Below are 18,954 nucleotides of genomic sequence, written 5' to 3' on the forward strand. Positions count from 1 at the left end.
TATGCCCCCTCATGCTTGCCGTCACCATCCTAGGAAAAAGGCTCTCCCTATCCACTCTATCTAACGCTCTGATTATTTTATATGTTTCAATTAAGTCACCTCTCAACCTTCTTCTCTCTAATGAAAACAGCCTCAAGTCCCTCAGCCTTTCCTCATAAGACCTTCCCTCCATACCAAGCAACATCCTAGTAAATCTCCTCTGCACCCTTTACAAAGCTTCCACATCCTTCTTATAATGCGGTGACCAGAACTGTACACAATACTCCAAATGCAGCCGCACCAGCGTTTTGTACAGCTGCAGCATAACCTCTTGGTTCCAGAACTCGATCCCTCTATCAATAAAAGCTAAAACACTGTATGCCTTCTTAACAGCCCTGTCAACCTGGGTGGCAACTTTCAAGGTTCTGTGTACATGGACACCGAGATCTCTCTGCTCATCTACACTACCAAGAATCTTACCGTTAGCCCTGTACTTTGCCTTCCGTTACTCCTACCAAAGTGCATCACCTCACACTTGTCTGCATTAAACTCCATTTGCCACCTCTCAGCACAGTTCTGCAGCTTATCGATGTCTCTCTGCAACCTACAGCATCCATCGTCACTATCCACAACTCCACCGACCTTAGTGTTGTCTGCAAATTTACTAACCCATCCTTCTATGCCCTCATCCAGGTCATTTATAAAAATGACAAACAGCAGTGGACCCAACACCGACCCTTGCGGTACACCACTAGTGACTGGTCTCCAGGATAAACATTTCCCATCAACCACCACCCCCTGTCGTCTTTCAGCAAGCCTATTTCTGATCCAAACTGCTATATCTCCCACAATTCCATTCCTCCGCATTTTGTACAATACCCTACCGTGGGGAACCTTATCGAACGCTTTGCTGAAATCCATATACACCACATCAACCGGTTTACTCTCATCTACCTGTTTGGTCACCTTCTCAAAGAACTCAATAAGGTTTGTGAGGCACGACTTTCCCTTCACAAAACCGTGCTGGCTATCCCGAATCAATTTATTCTTTTCTGGATGATTATAAATCCTATCTCTTATAACCTTTTCCAACACTTTACAAACAACTGAGGTAAGGCTCACTGGTCTATAATTACCAGGGTTGTCCCTATTCCCCTGCTTGAACAGGGGAACCACATTTGCTATCCTCCAGTCATCTGGCACTATTCCTGTAGACAACGACGAGTTAAAGATCAATGCCAGAGGCTCGGCAGTCTCCTCCCTGGCTTCCCAGAGGATCCGAGGATAAATCCCATCCGGCTCAGGGGACTTATCTATCTTCACCCTCTGAAGGATTTCTAATACCTCTTCCTTGTGAACCTCAATCCCACCTAGTCTAGTAGCCTGTATCTCAGTATTCACCTCGACAACATTGTCGTTTTCTAGAGTGAATGCTGTTGAAAAATATTCATTTAGCGCTTCCCCATCTCATCTGACTCCACACACAACTTACCACTACTATCCTTGATTGGGCCTAATCTTACTTTCGTCATTCTTTTATTCCTTAAATACCTATAGAAAGCCTTAGGATTTACCCTGATCCTATCCGCCAACCACTTCTCATGTCTCCTCCTGGCTCTTCTGAGCTCTCTCTTTAGGTCTTTCCTGGCCACCTCGTAGCCCTCAAGCGTCCCATGCCTCTGCCTAAGTCTTTTTACAACCTCTGATCTGTACATCCTTCCTTACTGTGATCTGCCTGTACTGCTTATCAACAAAGCTTTTCACTGTACTTCAGTACATGTGACAATAAATCAATCCAGTGAGTTGTTTAATTGCCCACCACCACTCACGCCTGGATGTGGCAGGACTGCAGAGCTTAGATCTGATCTGTTGGCTGTGGGATCGCTTGGCTCTGTCTATCACTTGCTGCTTTCACTGTTTGGTGTGTAAGTAGTCCTGTTTGGTGGCTTCACCAGGTTGGTACCTCATCCTCAAACATGCCTGGTACTGCTCCTAGCATGCCCCCCTGCACTCTCCGTTGAACGAGGGTCGATCCCCTCGCTAAACAAAGAAAAAAACCAAATAACTGTGGATGTTGTAAACTAGAAACAAAAACAGAAATTGCTAAGATCTGCAAGCATCTATGAAGAGAAAGCAAAGTTAACATTTTGGGTCCAACCGCCCTTCTTCAGAGCTGATAGTAACTGGAGTGGTTGATGGTGATAGTGAGATTGACTGGTGACAGTTTTAGCAGCTACTGACCGTCCCAGGCTGACCTTTACCATGCCTTTGTCAGCGCAGCTGTTTTTCTCTCTCTCTCCACTCCAGCCCTGCTTTAGCACATATAACAACCTTTTTCCCAATCACAATCAGTTCTGAGGAAGTGTCACGGACCCAAAGCATTAATTCTGCTTTCTCTCTGCCAGGCCTGCTGACGTTTTTCTGTCATCTCAGTTTGTTTGTATTTACCAAGCTCGATGGTATTGGTTGACTGGGGGTATGCCAGGCCATGAGGTTTATTTGGACTTTCAGAAGGCTTTCTCATAAAGTCACACGTAAGAGATTAATGTGTACAATTAAAGAGCATGGGGCTGGGGCTAGGATATTCAACTGGACAGAAAACTTTGTTGGTGGATACACAATGTAGACACAGGGAGGGCAATTGAGAGAGAGAGAGAGAGAGACACACACATATACAGAAACTCACAGAGAATGAGACAGAGAAAGCTACAGAGAGAGTGAGTTACAGAGGCAGGGAGAGACACACACACACAGACAGACACACACAGACAGACACACACAGACAGACACACACAGACAGAGAGAGATGAAGAAAATCACAAAAAGCAAGACAAAGTGAGAGAGAATAGCAGCGATACAAAGAGGGCTCAAGAAAGAGAAACACACAGGCTCATGAGATAGCAAGTGTGAGGCAGCTAGAGAGAGAGAAACTGAAATAGAGAAAGGCCGACAGACAGGGCGAGTAAGACAACCAGAAGCACACACTGACATGAAGTCAGTGTGTGAAGGAGAGCAAGTAGAAGATAGAAAGAGAGAGACATACATACAGAGAATCACTGAGAGTGAAAGAGAGTGGGACAAAGAGAGTAAGACAGAGAGAGAAAGTGAGTGATAAACAAGGAATGTTACAGACAGCCACACATTGAACCTGGAGGCAGTGTGATAGAAAGACAGAGAGGGGTTTGTTTTGATTTAATTTGATTTACTATTGTTATATGTACCTAGGAACAGTGCAAAGTTTTGCATCTAGTGCAGCAGATTATATCATACGAAGATCTCAGGGTGATAGAACAGAGGGAGGAATAGTGTAACAGCTGCAAAGAAGTGCATTAAAAGCAAGATCAACATTAAATTTGAAATTTGAGAGGTCCAAAGAGAAAAATAAAGACTAAGACACAGAGTGAGAGACTGATAGTAAAAGAATGAAAGAGAGTGAAAGACACACAGAGAAAGAGAGAGACGAAAGACAGTGAGACAGAGAGACACAAGCACAGTGGGACACTGAGGGACAGTCAGTTAAACACAAAGGGAGACACACAAAAACAAAGGAAGCGAGTGAGAGATAGAGAGAGAGGATCCACAGACAGTGAGAGTGGGACAGACAGAGAGAGACAGAGAGGGAGAGAGAGACAGAGAGACAGAGAGACAGAGAGAGAGAGAGAGAGAGAGAGAGAGAGAGAACAGAGTGATAGGAAGAAAAACAGGCGCCGACAGACCGAAAGAGAAACACAGAGACAGAGAAACTGAGATAGGGTGAGTGGGAGAGTGGTGGAGAGATAGACTGAGACAGAGAGAGCAGTGGACCTTACAAAGGTTTAGCTCGAACTATCAATTCCATTAGGTTTCATGGAAGGTTTCTCTTCATGAAGCCCAACAATGCCCCGATCCCCGAATCCCTCTCCTGATCCCTGACACTCCCTCTCCTGATACCTGACATTCACAATTCCTTAATGCTTCTCCCAATCCTCGACACTCATGCTGCCAATCCCTGAATCCTGTTCCCAATCACTGACATTCCTTCTCCTAATCCCTAAATCTATCTCCCAATCTCTAAAATCCCCCTCCTGATCCCAAACACTCCTTCTCCTGATCCAAGACACTCCCTTCACTAAGTTCATCCCTTTCAAATATATATCCAGCTCTCTTCTGAAACCTCCTATGGAATCCACCTCCAACACTTTCCCAGGCATCACATTCCATATCCTAACAGCTCTCTGAGTAAAGAAGCTTCTCCTCACCTCACTCCTAGCTCTCTTGCTGACCTTCTTGACAGTGTGACCCCTAATTTCTGACATACCAACCAGTGGAAACCCAATATCATTCTTTACTCTGTCACAATTGTTCATAATTGTGAGCACCTCAATAGGGTCACCACTTCATCTTCTCTGCTCCAAGGAGAATGAGGCCAGCCTCTCCAATCTTTCCTTCTTTCTAAATTCTCTCATTCCTAATATGATTCTAATAAATCTCCTTTGGACTGTCCCCAGGGCTTTAAGATCCTTCCTTAAATAACATGCCCAGAACTGAACACAACACTCCAAATGTGGTATGATCTTCAGACAAGGCTTTCCTGATCCTAGACTCTCTCCTGATCTCAGACTGCTTCAATCCCAGACTCTACGGATTCTGGTATCTCTTGACACCTAATTTTCCAGTTCCCATATTCTAACCTATGGACTAAACTATCTTGACACAACTCTTCCCCAATCACAGACTCTCCAGTCACTTACACTCCTGATCCCAGTCTCCTCTGATCCCCAGTTCTCCTGATCCATTACTCTCCTGATCCCAGACCCTCCTGGTCCCTTACTCTTCAGAACCCAGACTCGCCCTATTCCTTACTCTCTCATTCCCAGAAACTCTCAATCCCCGACTCGCCCGATCCCTTACTCTCATGAATCCGTAATCTCCCGATCCCAGACTCACTGATCCCTTACTCTCCCGATCCCAGACACTCCCAATCGTTTACTCTTCCAAATCCTTACTCTCCAGATCCCAGACTGTACAGATCACTTACTATCCCGATCCCAGACTCTCCCAATCCCTTACTCTCCCGATTCAAGACTGTCCCATTCCCAGACACTCCTGGTCCCTTACCCTCCCTCGATGCCTTACTCTCCCGATCCCAGACTCTCGTGATACCTTACTCTCCAGATCCCAGACTCTCCCGATCCCACCTGACCGCAGGTCTCCTGCTTTCACACACACCTGATCTTTCCGCCTCCCTCTGCCGCCTGATCCCGATCCTCGCTCGATCCCGGATCCACTTCTCTCTCCCACTCTCTCTGTCTCCGACTTCATCCTCCAGCCGAGGCCTCGGCCCCGCCCACACGGACACAGCCCCGCCCCTTCCGCCCCGGGTCCCACCCAAACCAACATTCGCCCCGCCCACACGTCACTTCGGGTCCGCCCCCTCCGACCACAAGCTCCGCCCATATCTCCCACAGGCCGAGCCTCAACTCTTTCCCGAGACACGGAACCACTTGCCCCACCCTCAAACACCAGGCCCCGCCCTGCCCCACCCACATGCTCGCGCAGCCGTGACAACCGCGCCACCACTCAGGTACCGCCCAACAACCTATTCTGGCCCCTCCCCATACACCAGGCCCCGCCTCATGCTCCAGGCCCCGCCTCATATACCCAACCCTGCCACATTCAGCAGGCCCCGCCTTGTACACCAGGCCCCGCCACATTTGCCAGGCCCCGCCACATACTCCAGGCCCCGCCACATATACCAGACCCTGCCACATTCAGCAGGCCCTGCCTCAACACCAGGCCCCGCCTCGTACACCAGGCCCCGCCACATACTCCAGGCCCCGCCTCATACTCCAGGCCCCGCCTCATACTCCAGGCCCCGCCACATTCGCCAGGCCCCGCCACATACTCCAGGCCCCGCTTCATACACCCGGCCCCGCCTCATATACCAGACCCTGCCACATTCACCAGGCCCTGCCTCGTACACCAGGCCCCGCCTCATACACCAGGTCTGCCAAACCAGTTTTCCAGTTGTGACCGACATTTCCTGCGTATCTGCCAATTACCATTTACCGCCAAATCTCGCCCCTCTCAGTTGGCCATTCCACACTCCACCTGCTCTTCCCGACCCTCCTGCCCCTAAATGCCCATCCGGCTCCGCCCTGTGCTGTATGACCCCGCCTCTCCCACCCAATTTACTTTGGCTCCACCCCTCTGTGAGGCCCCGCCTCTCCGATCATGCTCTGCCCCATGTAACCATGTCCCGCCCACTGTTCTCTGGTCCCGCCCATGGCTTTCTGGCCCTGCTGCTCTATTGGGCTCCACCCATTTACTCAGGCCCCGCCTCCCCAACCATGTCCCGCCCCCCTGTTCTCTGGCCCCGCCTATAGTATTCTGGCCCCTCAATAAGCCCACGCCCCATCCCCTGCGGTCAGCGTACTGTCCTGTGGAAGGGTAACCACCCGCTCCCCTGCGGTCAGCGTACTGTCCTCAGGAAGGGCCACTGCCCCCTCCCCTGTGGTCAGCGCACTGTCCTGAGGAAGGGTCACTGCCCACTCCCCTGTGGTCAGCGCACTGTCCTCAGGAAGGGTCACTGCCCACTCCCCTGCGGTCAGTGTACTGTCCTGAGGAAGGGTCACCGCCCCCTCTCCTGCGGTCAGCGTACTGTCCTGAGGAAGGGTCACCACCCGCGCCCCTGCGGTCAGCGTACTGTCCTGAGGAAGGGTCACCGTCCCCTCCCCGCGGTCAGCGTACTGTCCTGAGAAAGGGTCACCACCCGCTCCCCTGCGGTCAGCGTACTGTCCTCAGGAAGGGCCACTGCCCCCTCCCCTGTGGTCAATGCACTGTCCGGAGGAAGGATCACCTCCCCCTCCCCTGCGGTCAGTGTACTGTCCTGTGGAAGGGTCACTGCCCCCTCCCATGTGGTCAGCGTACTGTCCTGAGGAAGGGTCACCGCCCCCTCCCCTGCGGTCAGCGTACTGTCCGGAGGAAGGATCACCTCCCCCTCCCCTGCGGTCAGTGTACTGTCCTGTGGAAGGGTCACTGCCCCCTCCCATGCGGTCAGCGTACTGTCCTGAGGAAGGGTCACCGCCCCCTCCCCTGCGATCGACGTACTGTCCTGAGGAAGGGTCACCGCCCCCTCCCCTGCGGTCAGCGTACTGTCCTGAGGAAGGCTCAGCACCCACTCCCCTGCGGTCAGCGTACTGTCCTGAGGAAGGGTCACTGTCCCCTCCCCGGCGGTCAGCGTACTGTCCTGAGAAAGGGTCTCCGCCCCCTCCCCTGCGGTCAGCGTATTGTCCTGAGGAAGGGTAACCAGACCCGAAACTTTAAGCCTAATTTCTCCTTCACAGATGCTGCCAGACCTGCTGAGCTTTTCCAGCAACTTTTGTCCCTGTTCCTACTGTACCTCCTGTACTCCTATGACTGTGTTACCAAATTCCGAACAAACAGCCTCTATAAATTCGCTGACGACACCACCATGGTGGGACAGATATCTAACAACGATGAGTGAAAATACAGAGAGGAGATAGAGGGCTCGGTGTTGTGGTGCGTTGAAAACAATCCTTTCACAACAACAGCAAAACTAAAGGACTGATCTCTGACTTCAGAAAGAAGGAGAACATGCCCCCATGTACATCAATGGAACAGAGGTTAGGAGTGAAGAGCATCAAGTTCTACAGAGTGACGATAACCAATACATATCCTGGACTTCTCACATAGATGTGACAATCAAGAAGGCACAACAATACCTTTTCTTCCTCAGGTGGCTCAGGAAATTTGCCATGTCCATAAGGTCCCTCACCAACTTCTACAGATACAAAAGCATACTGTGAAGGTGCATAACAGCCTGATACAGCTACTGGTCTGCCTGCGACTGTAAGAAACAATAAAAGATGGTGTGCACAGTCCAGACCATCAAGGAAGCCAACCTTCCATCCATGGACTCCATTTACACAGCTTGCTGCTGCGGCAAGGCTGACAACATTATCAAAGACCCATCACACCCTGGAAAAGCTCTCCTACAATCTCTTCCATCAATGAGAAGATACGGAAGCCTGAACACATGCACAAACAGGTTCAGGAACAGCTTATTTCCAGTCATTATCAAAGACCCATCACACCCTGGTAAAGCTCTCCTACAACACCTACATTCGGCAGAAGGGCCCTGTATCCTCAAATAACACAGCCTGCAAAGTAAACAGTATGCCGGTAAGTCTTTTCAATCTGTACATCCCTCGCTTGCTGAGCTCTGCCTGCAAACAAAGCTTTTCACTGACAATAAATCAATCAATCAGACCGCAACTCTGGCTCCACCCCTTCACCCTGGCCCCACCCCTTCACCCTGGCCCCACCCCTTCACCCTGGCCCCACCCCTTTACTCTGGCCCCACCCCTTCACCCTGGCCCCACCCCTTTACCCTGGCTCCACCCCTTCACCCTGGCCCCACTCCTTTACCCTGGCCCCACCCCTTCACTCTGGCCCCACCCCTTCACCCCGGCCCCACCCCTTCACCCTGGCCCCACCCCTTTACCCTGGCCCCACCCCTTCACTCTGGCCCCACTCCTTCACCCTGGCTCCACCCCTTTACCCTGGCCCCACTCCTTGACTCTGGCCCCACCCCTTTACCCTGGCCCCACCACTTTACCCTGGCTCCACCCCTTCACCCTGGCCCCACCCCTTCACCCTGGCCCCACTCCTTCACTCTGGCCCCACCCCTTTACCCTGGCCCCACTCCTTCACTCTGGCCCCACCCCTTTACCCTGGCCCCACTCCTTCACCCTGGCTCCACCCCTTCACCCTGGCCCCACTCCTTCACTCTGGCCCCACCCCTTTACCCTGGCCCTACCCCTTCACTCTGGTCCCACCACTTTACCCTGGCCCTACCCCTTTACCCTGGCCCCACCCCTTTACCCTGGCCCTACCCCTTCACTCTGGCCCCACCTCTTCACCCTGGCCCCACCCCTTTACCCTGGCCCTACAATTAACTATGATTTCTAACAATAGATGATGCTGGACCTACTGAGCTTCTGCAGTAACATGTTTTTGTTTGTCATTTTCAGCATCTGCATTTCTTTAGTTTGTTTTAGGTTGATGAGATGAAGTTGCTCTTTAATTGTAGTAATTGCAAGGGATTTCCACTTCCCCAGTGTTAACTGAGTAGGCAATGTATAAAAGGCTTAGAGGAGGCAGAACTGTGAAAATGTGTCCAGGAGAGCTCTTTGAGACAACTCCAACAAACTCCTACTTGAGAAGGGGCAGTGCAACGCTGAATCTTGGGGAACAAAATCAGAGATGTGGTGGATATGGCAGTGGAGAAGCGTTTCAGTGAAATTGTTGATAGGGTACGAGGGATGGGCAATGAAGTGTTAAAGTTACACAGGAATATAATGCAGAAATTCATTCATACTGACCAGGTTTACTGAACTGAACGACTCCCATTTGTTTGTGTTTGGCCCATATCCCTCGAAACGTTTCCTAACTATGGAACACTCAAATGTTGTAAATCTTTTTAATGTTGTACTTTTACCAGCCTCTACCACTTCCTCTGGCAGCTCATGATAGACATGCAACACCCTCTGCGTGAAAATGTTGCCCTCAGTTCCCCAATAAATCTTTCCCCTCTCACTTTATACCTACATCCTCCAGTTTTGACTCCCCTACCATGGGGAAAAGACCTTGCTTATTAAACCTATCCATGCCCTTCATTATCTTATAAACCTCTGTAAGGTCACCCCTCAGCCTCCGATGCTCCAGTGAAAATAGTCGCAGCCTATTCGGCCTCTCCCAAGAGCTCAAACCCTCCAACCCTGGTAACATCTTTGTAAGTCTTTTCTGCATTCTTTCCAGTTTAGTAACATCTTTCCAACAGGAGGACAACCAAAATTGTGCGCAGTGCTCTAAATATGGCCTTAGCAATGTCCTATACAGCTGCAACATGCCATCCCAACTCCTGTGGCAAATGGAGTTTAGGTAAAAGTGAAATGTTGCATTTTGGAAAGGCAAAGCAGGGCAGGACTCCTACATTTAATGGTAAGGTCCTGGGGAATGTTGCCAAATGAAGAGACCTTTTGGTGCAGGTATGTAGTTCCTTGAAGGTGGAGTTGCAAGTAGGGTAGCAAAGAGGTGTTTAAAACACTTGTCTTTACTGGTCGGTGCAGTGAGTAGAGGAATTGGGAGGGTTAGGTTTAGGGTTAGCTTATGCTATGACTCTATGACCATACTCAATGCTCTGACCAATGAAGGCAAGCATGCCAAATGCCTTCTTCACCACTCTGCCCACCATGAACTCATGGCTGCTGGTGATACAAATATCTCTGCCAGGGACTGAAATTTCTTCCCCAGCTTCCCACAATGTCGAAGGATACACCTGATCGGATCCAATTGATCTATCGACCTTTATCTGTTTTAAGACCTGCAGCAGCTCCTCTTCTGTCATGTTGACTCTTTTTAGACATTGCTACCTATTTCCCCAGGTCCCTGGCTTCCATGTCTTTCTTCATACTAAATACTGATGAGAAATGTTCATTTAGGATCTCACCCATGTACTGTGGTTCCACATTTAGATGGCCCTGTTGATTCTCTCCCTCATTACTCTTTTGACCTTAATATGAAGAATCTCTTTGAATTCTCCTGTACGTTATTTGCCAAAGCAACCTCATGTCCCCCTTTTTGCCCTCCTGATTTCCCTCTTCCATGTATTTCTACACCCTCTATAATACTCCAGGGATTCACTTGATCCTAGCTGTCTAGAGCTGATATACAGCTAATGGGTGGGTGGGGGGGGGGGGGGGGGGGGGGGGCGGTGCGGCATGGTGGCTCAGTGGCTAGCACTGCAGCCTTACAGCACCAGGGACCCAGGTTCAATTCCAGCCTCAGGTGACTGTCTGTGTGGAGTTTGCACATTCTCCCCATGTCCGTGTGGGTTTCCTCCGGGTTCTCCGGTTTCCTCCCACAGCCCAAAGATGTGCAGACTAGTTCGATTGGCCTTGCTAAATTGCCCATAGTGTTCAGGGGTGTGATGGTTATAGGGAAATGGGTCTGGGTGGGATGATTCAAGGGGCAGTGTGGACTTGTTGGGCCAAAGGGCCTGTTTCCACATTGTAAGGAATCAAATCTAATCTAGTATACCTCCTTCTTTTGTATCAGAGATAATGGGAACTGCAGATGCTGGAGAATCCAAGATAACAAAGTGTGAAGCTGGATGAACACAGTAGGCCAAGCAGCATCTCAGGAACATAAAAGCTGACGTTTCGGGCCTAGACCCTTCATCAGAGCTGATGAAGGGTCTAGGCCCAAAATGTCAGCTTTTGTGCTCCTGAGATGCTGCTTGGCCTACTGTGTTCATCCAGCTTCACACTTTGTTACTTCCTTCTTTTTCCTGACCAGAGCCTCAATATTTCTATTTATCCAGTGTTTCCAATTCCTGCCAGCCTTGCCCTTCACACTAACAGGAACATGTTGTCCCTAAACTCCCATTATCTCACTTTCCAAACCCAGCCCCTATTAACTTTTGAAAGTTCCTGCCTAATACCATCAAAATTGGCCTTGCCCCAGTTTAGAACTTTAACTTGTACACCAGACAAAGAACAAAGAACAAAGAAACCTACAGTACAGGAACAGGCCCTTCGGCCCTCCAAGCCTGCGCCGATCAAGATCCTCTGTCTCACCTGTCATCTATTTTCTAAGGGTCTGTGTCCATTTGCTCCCTGCCCATCCATTTACCTGTCCAAATATATCTTAAAAGACGCTAACGTGTCTGCGTCTACCACCTCCACTGGCAAAGAGTTCCAGGCGCCCACCACCCTCTGTGTAAAGAACTTTCCACACATATCTCCCTGAAACTTTCCTCCTCTCACTTTGAACTCATGACCCCTCGTAATTGAGTCCCCCACTCTGGGAAAAAGCTTTTTGCTATTCACCCTGTCTATACCCCTCATGATTTTGTAGACCTCAATCAGGTCCCCCCTCAATCTCCGTCTTTCTAATGAAAATAATTCTAATCTACTCAATCTCTCTTCATAGTTAGCACCCTCCATACCAGGAAACATCCTGGTGAACCTCTTCTGCACCCTCTCCAAAGCATCCACATCCTTTTGGTAATGTGGCGACCAGAACTGCACACAGTACTCCAAATGTGGCCAGACCAAAGTCCTATACAACTGCAACATGACCTGCCAACTCTTGTACTCAATACCCCGCCCAATGAAGGAAAGCATGCCATATGCCTTCTTGACCACCCTATTGACCTGCGTTGTCACCTTCAGGGAACAATGGACCTGAACACCTAGATCTCTCTGTTCATCAATTTTCCCCAGGAATTTTCCATTTACTGTATAGTTCGCCCTTGAATGTGATCTTCCAAAATGCACCACCTCGCATTTGCCCGGATTGAACTCCATCTGCCATTTATCTGCGCAACTCTCCAATCTATCTGTATTCTGCTGTATCCTTTGCCATTACTATTTGGAAACTATTAGAATTATATTAGTTATGGATAATGATGGGATAGTGTAGGGGGAGAGGCTTAGATTAGTTCACAAGTCGGCGCAACATCGAGGGCCGAAGGGCCTGTTCTGCGCTGTATTGTTCTATGTTCTATGTTGTAATTATGGTTGCTGTGCTAAAGTGCTCCCCTACTAACAATTCTGTCACTTGTCAGGCCTTAATTTCAAAGAGCAGATCAGATTTTGCTGTTTCTCTATTAAGGTCATCTACATACTGATTAAGAAAGTTTTCCTGAACACAATTAACAACTTCCTCCCCATGACAGTCCCAGTCTGTGTTAGGTGCCTTAAAACCTCCGACTAGTACAGCCCTGTTATTCTTGCAGCTATCTGCAATCTCTCTACATATTTGCTCCTAAATCTCCCGCTAACTATTGAGGGGCCTATAGTGCGACCCCATCAAAGTGATCACCCCCTTCTGATTTCTCAGTTCTATGTCGTATCACAAGATAATCCCTCAGGAATATCCACCCCCAGTACTGCCAGGATGGTCTCCCTAATCAATAACCCAACTCCCCCACCTCTCTTGCTTCCCCTTCTATTCTTCCGATAGCATCTGTACCCAGAATATGCAGCTGCTAACCCTGTCCCTCCATCAGCGATGTTTCTGTGATAGCTTTGATATCCTAGTCTCACATTCCCATACATTCTGCTTTACCTGTCAGGCCTCTCGCATTGAAATACATGCAGTTTAATTTATCAGTCTCTTCTCATTCCCTGATAGTAACAATGTGGACTTCACAAGCTTCAAAATCTCCCCTCCCCCCACTGCACCACACAACCAGCCCAGCCTGTCTCTGCCTCCCTAACCTGTTCTTCCTCTCACCCATCCCTTCCTCCCACCTCAAGCCGCACCTCCATTTCCTACCTACCACCTCATCACGCCTCCTTGACCTGTCCATCTTCCCTGGACTGACCTATCCCCTCCCTACCTCCTCACCTATACTCTCCTCTCTACCTATCTTGTTTTCTCTCCATCTTCGGTCCGCCTGCCCCTCTCTCCCTATTTATTCCAGTTCCGTCTCCCCATCCCACTCTCTGATGAAGGGTCTAGGCCCGAAACGTCAGCTTTTGTGCTCCTGAGATGCTGCTTGGCCTGCTGTGTTCATCCAGCTCCACACTTTGTAATCCAGGATTTACTTCCCTCGAGGTGCTGCTTTTTTATCTCCTTTTTAGCTCCTTATTTCGCTCTTCAGGAGCTCGTCCTTTTTCTCCCCCTTTGCTGTTGGTACCAATGTGTACAATGACCTTGAGCTGCTCACACTCCTCTTTCAGAAATTGCTGTAACCAGTCCGACATGGCCTTGACCCTGGTACCAGTGAGGCACACGTCATCCTGGAGTCTTGCTCACACGCTCAGAAACGCCTCTCTGGACCCTGACTAGACAGCCCCCCGCTCACAATTGCTCACTTGGACCTTGTCATACCCTGCATTACAGCAAAGCCAGTCATCGTGTTACAGGTTTGGCTGCTGTTATATTCCCCTGAGATGCTATTCACCCCCAAAACAGTATCTGAAACGGTATACCTGTTAGAGAGCGGAGTAGCCACAGGAGACTGCTTCACTACCTGCCTATCTCTGCTGGCAGTTACCCATCTACCTGACTGAACCTTGGGGTGGCCATTTCCCCAAAGCTAGTGTCTATCACACTCTCTGCCTTCTGTATGCTCCTCAGTGTGTCCCACTTCAGGTCCACCTGAATAACACGGTCTGTGAGGAGCTGCAGCTGGTCACGATTACTGCAAACACTAAACTCTTCCTTTATCTCCCATATCTGACTGAAGGAATATGACACTGTTTTCACTGCCTTCTCTCACCCTTGAACAACTAATTTTTTTGAACCCTTCAAAGTTTAAAAACTCCAGAAGACGTTTTAAAACAAAAACTAAGTAAGTCCTTGCCCCTGTTTAACCAAAGACAAACTAAACAATAGTTTGGAAATACCCACCAGGACTCACTCACCAATCCATTGCTCCCATTGCTTCCGTTTGCTTCCTGAATTGTTACATCTGGTCTACTCCTGGCACCACCAACTCCGCAACGCCTCCCCCCCACCCCCCCATGGAAGTAGTGAATGGAAAAGACAAGGAAATGCCTCCCCTCCCCACTGGGGTGACATGATGGCTCAGTGATTAGACTGCTGATTCCTGGAGCCAGGGAACTGTGTTCCATTCCAGCCCTGGGTGGCTGTCTGCATGGAGTTTGCACAGTCTCCCCATGGAAACATCGGAGCAAGAGTTGGCCATTTGGCCCCTTGAGCCTGTTCTACCAGTCATAGAACATAGAACATAGAACAGTACAGACCCTTCGGCCCACAATGTTGTGTCAACCTATTATCCTAAGATCAAACTACCCTGCCTACCCTACATTTTACTATCGTCCATGTGTTTATCCAAGTGTCTGACTCCAGTGATCATGCTTGATCATTGATCTCAATATCCTTCCAAATGCTGAAATTCGGCCCTTCGAGCCAGCACCACCATTCATTATGATCATGGCTGATCATCCACAATCAGTATCCAGTTCCTGCCTTATCCCCATAACCCTTGATTCCACTATCTTTAAGAGCTCTATCCATCTCTTTCTTGAAAATATCCAGAGACCTGGCCTCCACTGCCTTCTGGGGCAGAGCATTGCATATATCCACCACTCTCCAGGTGAAGAAGTTTTTCCTCAACTCTGTTCTAAATGGCCTACCCCTTATTTTTAAACTGTGTCCTCTGATTCTGGACTCACACATCAGCGGAAACATGCTTCCTGCCTCCAGAGTGTCCAATCACTTAATAATCTTATACGCCTCAATCAGATCCCCTCTCGTCCTTCTAAACTCAAGTGTATACAAGCCCAGTCGCTCCAATCTTTCAACATATGATAGTCCCGCCATTCCGGGAATTGACCTCGTGAACCTACACTGCATTCCCTCAATAGCAAGAATGTCCTTCCTCAAATTTGGAGACCAAAACTGCACACAGTACTCCAGGTGTGGTCTCACCAGGGCCCTATACAGCTGCAGAAGGACCTCTTTGCTCCTATACTCAATTCCTCTTGTTATGAAAGCCAGCATGCCATTAGCTTTCTTCACTGCCTGCTGTACCTGCATGCTTGCTTTCTTTGACTGATGTACAAGAACACCTAGACCTCGTTGAACTTCCCCTTTACCTAACTTGACTCCATTTAGATAGTAATCTGCCTTCCTGTTCTTGCCACCAAAGTGTATAACCACACATTTATCCACATTAAACTGCATCTGCCATGCATCCGTCCACTCACCTAGCCTGTCCAAGTCACCCTGTATTCTCATAACATCCTCCTCACATTTCACACTGCCACCCAGCTTTGTGTCATCAGTAAATTTGCTAATATTACTTTTAATGCCTTCGTCTATATCATTAATATGTATCATAAACAGCTGCGGTCCCAGCACCGAACCTTGCGGTACCCCACTGGTCACTGCCTGCCATTCCAAAAGGGACCTGTTTATCACTACTCTTTGCTTCCTGTCAGCCAGCCAATTTTCAATCCAAGCCAGTATTTTGCCCCCAGTACCATGTGCCCTAATTTTGTTCACCAATCTCCTATGCGGGACTTTATCAAAGGCTTTCTGAAAGTCCAGGTACACTACATCCACTGGTTCTCTCTTATCCATCTTCATCGATACATCCTCAAAAAATTCCAGAAGATTAGTCAAGCACGATTTCCCCTTTGTAAGTCCATGCTGACTCTGACATATTCTGTTACTACTATCCAAATGAGTCGTAATTTCATCTTTTATAATTGACTCCAGCATCTTTCCCACCACTGACGTCAGGCTAACTGGTCTATAATTCCCTGTTTTCTCTCTCCCTCCTTTCTTGAAAAGTGGGACAACATTTGCCACCCTCCAATCCGCAGGAACTGATCCTGAATCGTTAGAACCTTGGATAATAATTACCAACGCGTCCACAATTTCTAGAGCCACTTCCTTAAGTACCCTGGGATGCAGACCATCAGGTCCCAGGGACTTATCAGCTTCAGACCTAACAGTCTATCCAACACCATTTCCTGCCTAATATAAATACCCTTCAGTTCATCCATTACCCTCGGTCCTTCAGCCACTACTGCATCTGGGAGATTGCTTGTGTCTTCCCTAGTGAAGACAGATCCAAAGTACCTATTCAACTCATCTGCCATTTCCTTGTTCCCCATAATAAATTCGCCCGTTTCTGACTTCAAGGGCCCAATTTTAGTCGTAACCATTTTTTTTCTTTTCACATAAAAAAGCTTTTACTATCCTCCTTTATATTTTTGGCCAGTTTTCCTTCATAGCTCATTTTTTCTCTGTGTATTGCCTTTTCAATTATCCTCTGTTGCTCTTTAAAACTTTCCCAGTCCTCCAGCTTCCCGCTCATCTTCACTATGTTATACTTCTCTTTTATCTTTACACAGACCTTAACTTCCCTCATCAGCCACGGCCGCCCCCACCTCCCCTTAGGATCGTTCTTCCTCTTTGGAATGAACTGATCCTGCACCTTCTGCATTATATCCAGAAATACCTGCCATTGTTGTTCCACTGCCATCCCTGTGAGGGTATTGAACCATTGACCTTTGGCCAGCTCCTCCCTCATAGCTCCATAGTTCCCTTTATTCAACTGCAACACTGACACTTCCGATTGTCCCTTCTCTCTCTCAAACTGCAGATTAAAACTTATCGTATTATGGTCACTACCTCCAAATGGCTCCTTTACTTTGAGGTCCCTGATCAAATCCGGTTCATTGCACAACACCAGATCCAGAATTGCCTCCTCCCTGGTAGGCTCCAGTACCAGCTGTTCTAAGAATCCATCTTGGAGGCACTCCACAAACTCCCTTTCTTGGGGTCCAGTACCATCCTGATTCTCCCAGTCTACCCGCATGTTGAAATCTCCCATAACAACTGTAGTGATACCTTTGTGACAGGCCAATTTCAACTCTTGATTCAACCTGTACCCTACATCCAGACTACTGTTTGGGGGCCTGTAGATAATTCCCATTAGGGTCTTTCTACCCTTAGAATTTCACAGCTCTATCCATACTGACTCTACATCTCTTGACTCTATGTCCCCCCTCACAAGGGACCGAATATCATTCCTCACCAACAGGGCTACCCCACCCCCTCTGCCCACCAGTCTGTCCTTTCGATAGCACGTATAGCCTTGAATATTCATTTCCCAGGACCTGTCCACTTGAAGCCACGTCTCAGTTATCCCCACAACATCATACTTACCAACTTCCAACTGAGCCTCAAGCTCACCCACCTTATTTCTTATGCTTCGTGCATTCATATATAATATTTTTAATTTGCTTCTCCCCTCACCCTTCCTGTCAATCCCTATTTCACTTGGCCATACTGTACGATCCCGAAGACTAACGGGGCACCAGCTTAACAATGAAATGAGCAGTAATTTCTTCTCTCAAAGAACAAAGAAAATTACAGCACAGGAACAGGCCCTTTGGCCCTCCAACCTTGCGCTGATCCAAATCCTCTGTCTAAACCTGTCACCTATTTTCCAAGGATCTGTATCCCTCTGCTCCTGCCCATTCATGTATCTGTCCAGATACATCTTAAATTAAGCTATCATGCCCGCCTCTACCACCTCCGCTGGCAAAGCGTTCCAGGCACCCACCACCCTCTGTGTAAAAAACTTTCCACGCATATCCGCATATAGAGCCCTGTGGAACACCACTCACCACTGACTTCCTTAGAAGGCAGCGAGTGGTAGTAGAAGGAAAATATTCTGCCTGGAAGTCAGTGGTGAGTGGTGTTCCACAGGGCTCTGTCCTTGGGCCTCTACTGTTTGTAATTTTTATTAATGACTTGGATGAGGGGCTTGAAGGATGGGTCAGCAAGTTTGCAGATGACACGAAGGTTGGAGGTGTCGATGACAGTATAGAGGGCTGTTGTAGGCTGCAGCGGGACATTGACAGGATGCAGAGATGGGCTGAGAGGTGGCAGATGGGGTTCAACCTGGATAAATGCGAGGTGATGCATTTTGGAAGGTCGAATTTGAAAACTGAGTACAGGATTAAGGATAGGATTCTTGGCAGTGTGGAGGAACAGAGGGATCTTGGTGTGCAGATACATAGATCCCTTAAAATGGTCACCCAAGTGGACAGTGTTGTTAAGAAAGCATATGGTGTTTTGGCTTTCATTAACAGGGGGATTGAGTTTAAGAGTCGTGAGATCTTGTTGCAGCTCTATAAAACTTTGGTTAGACCGCACTTGGAATACTGCGTCCAGTTCTGGTCGCCCTATTATAGGAAAGATGTGGATGCTTTGGAGAGGGTTCAGAGGAGGTTTACCAGGATGCTGCCTGGACTGGAGGGCTTATCTTATGAAGAGAGGTTGACTGAGCTCGGACTTTTTTCATTGGAGAAAAGGAGGAGGAGAGGGGACTCTAATTGAGGTATACAAGATAATGAGAGGCATAGACAGAGTTGATAGCCAGAGACTATTTCCCAGGGCAGAAATGGCTAACAC

The 18,954-nt window shown here is 48.6% G+C and overlaps 1 protein-coding gene across 7 annotated transcripts in view; it reads right to left on the reverse strand.

The window, feature by feature from the left end:
- The window catches only part of LOC125456767 (rho-related BTB domain-containing protein 2-like), a 138,926-nt gene that overhangs the window by 104,106 nt on the left and 15,866 nt on the right, over positions 1–18,954 (reverse strand). For 6 of the 7 annotated variants that reach the window (XR_009446640.1, XM_059650903.1, XM_059650899.1 and 3 more), the window contains exon 1: positions 5,188–5,300. The exons of the other annotated variant lie outside the window; for it this stretch is intronic. The gene's annotated coding sequence lies outside the window, so the exon portion shown is untranslated. Of the gene's footprint in view, positions 1–5,187; positions 5,301–18,954 lie in introns of those variants that run through there. 7 annotated transcript variants of the gene reach the window in all.

Source organism: Stegostoma tigrinum, chromosome 1 (genome assembly GCF_030684315.1).
Source record: "Stegostoma tigrinum isolate sSteTig4 chromosome 1, sSteTig4.hap1, whole genome shotgun sequence".
NCBI classification, from domain to species: Eukaryota; Metazoa; Chordata; class Chondrichthyes; order Orectolobiformes; family Stegostomatidae; genus Stegostoma; species Stegostoma tigrinum.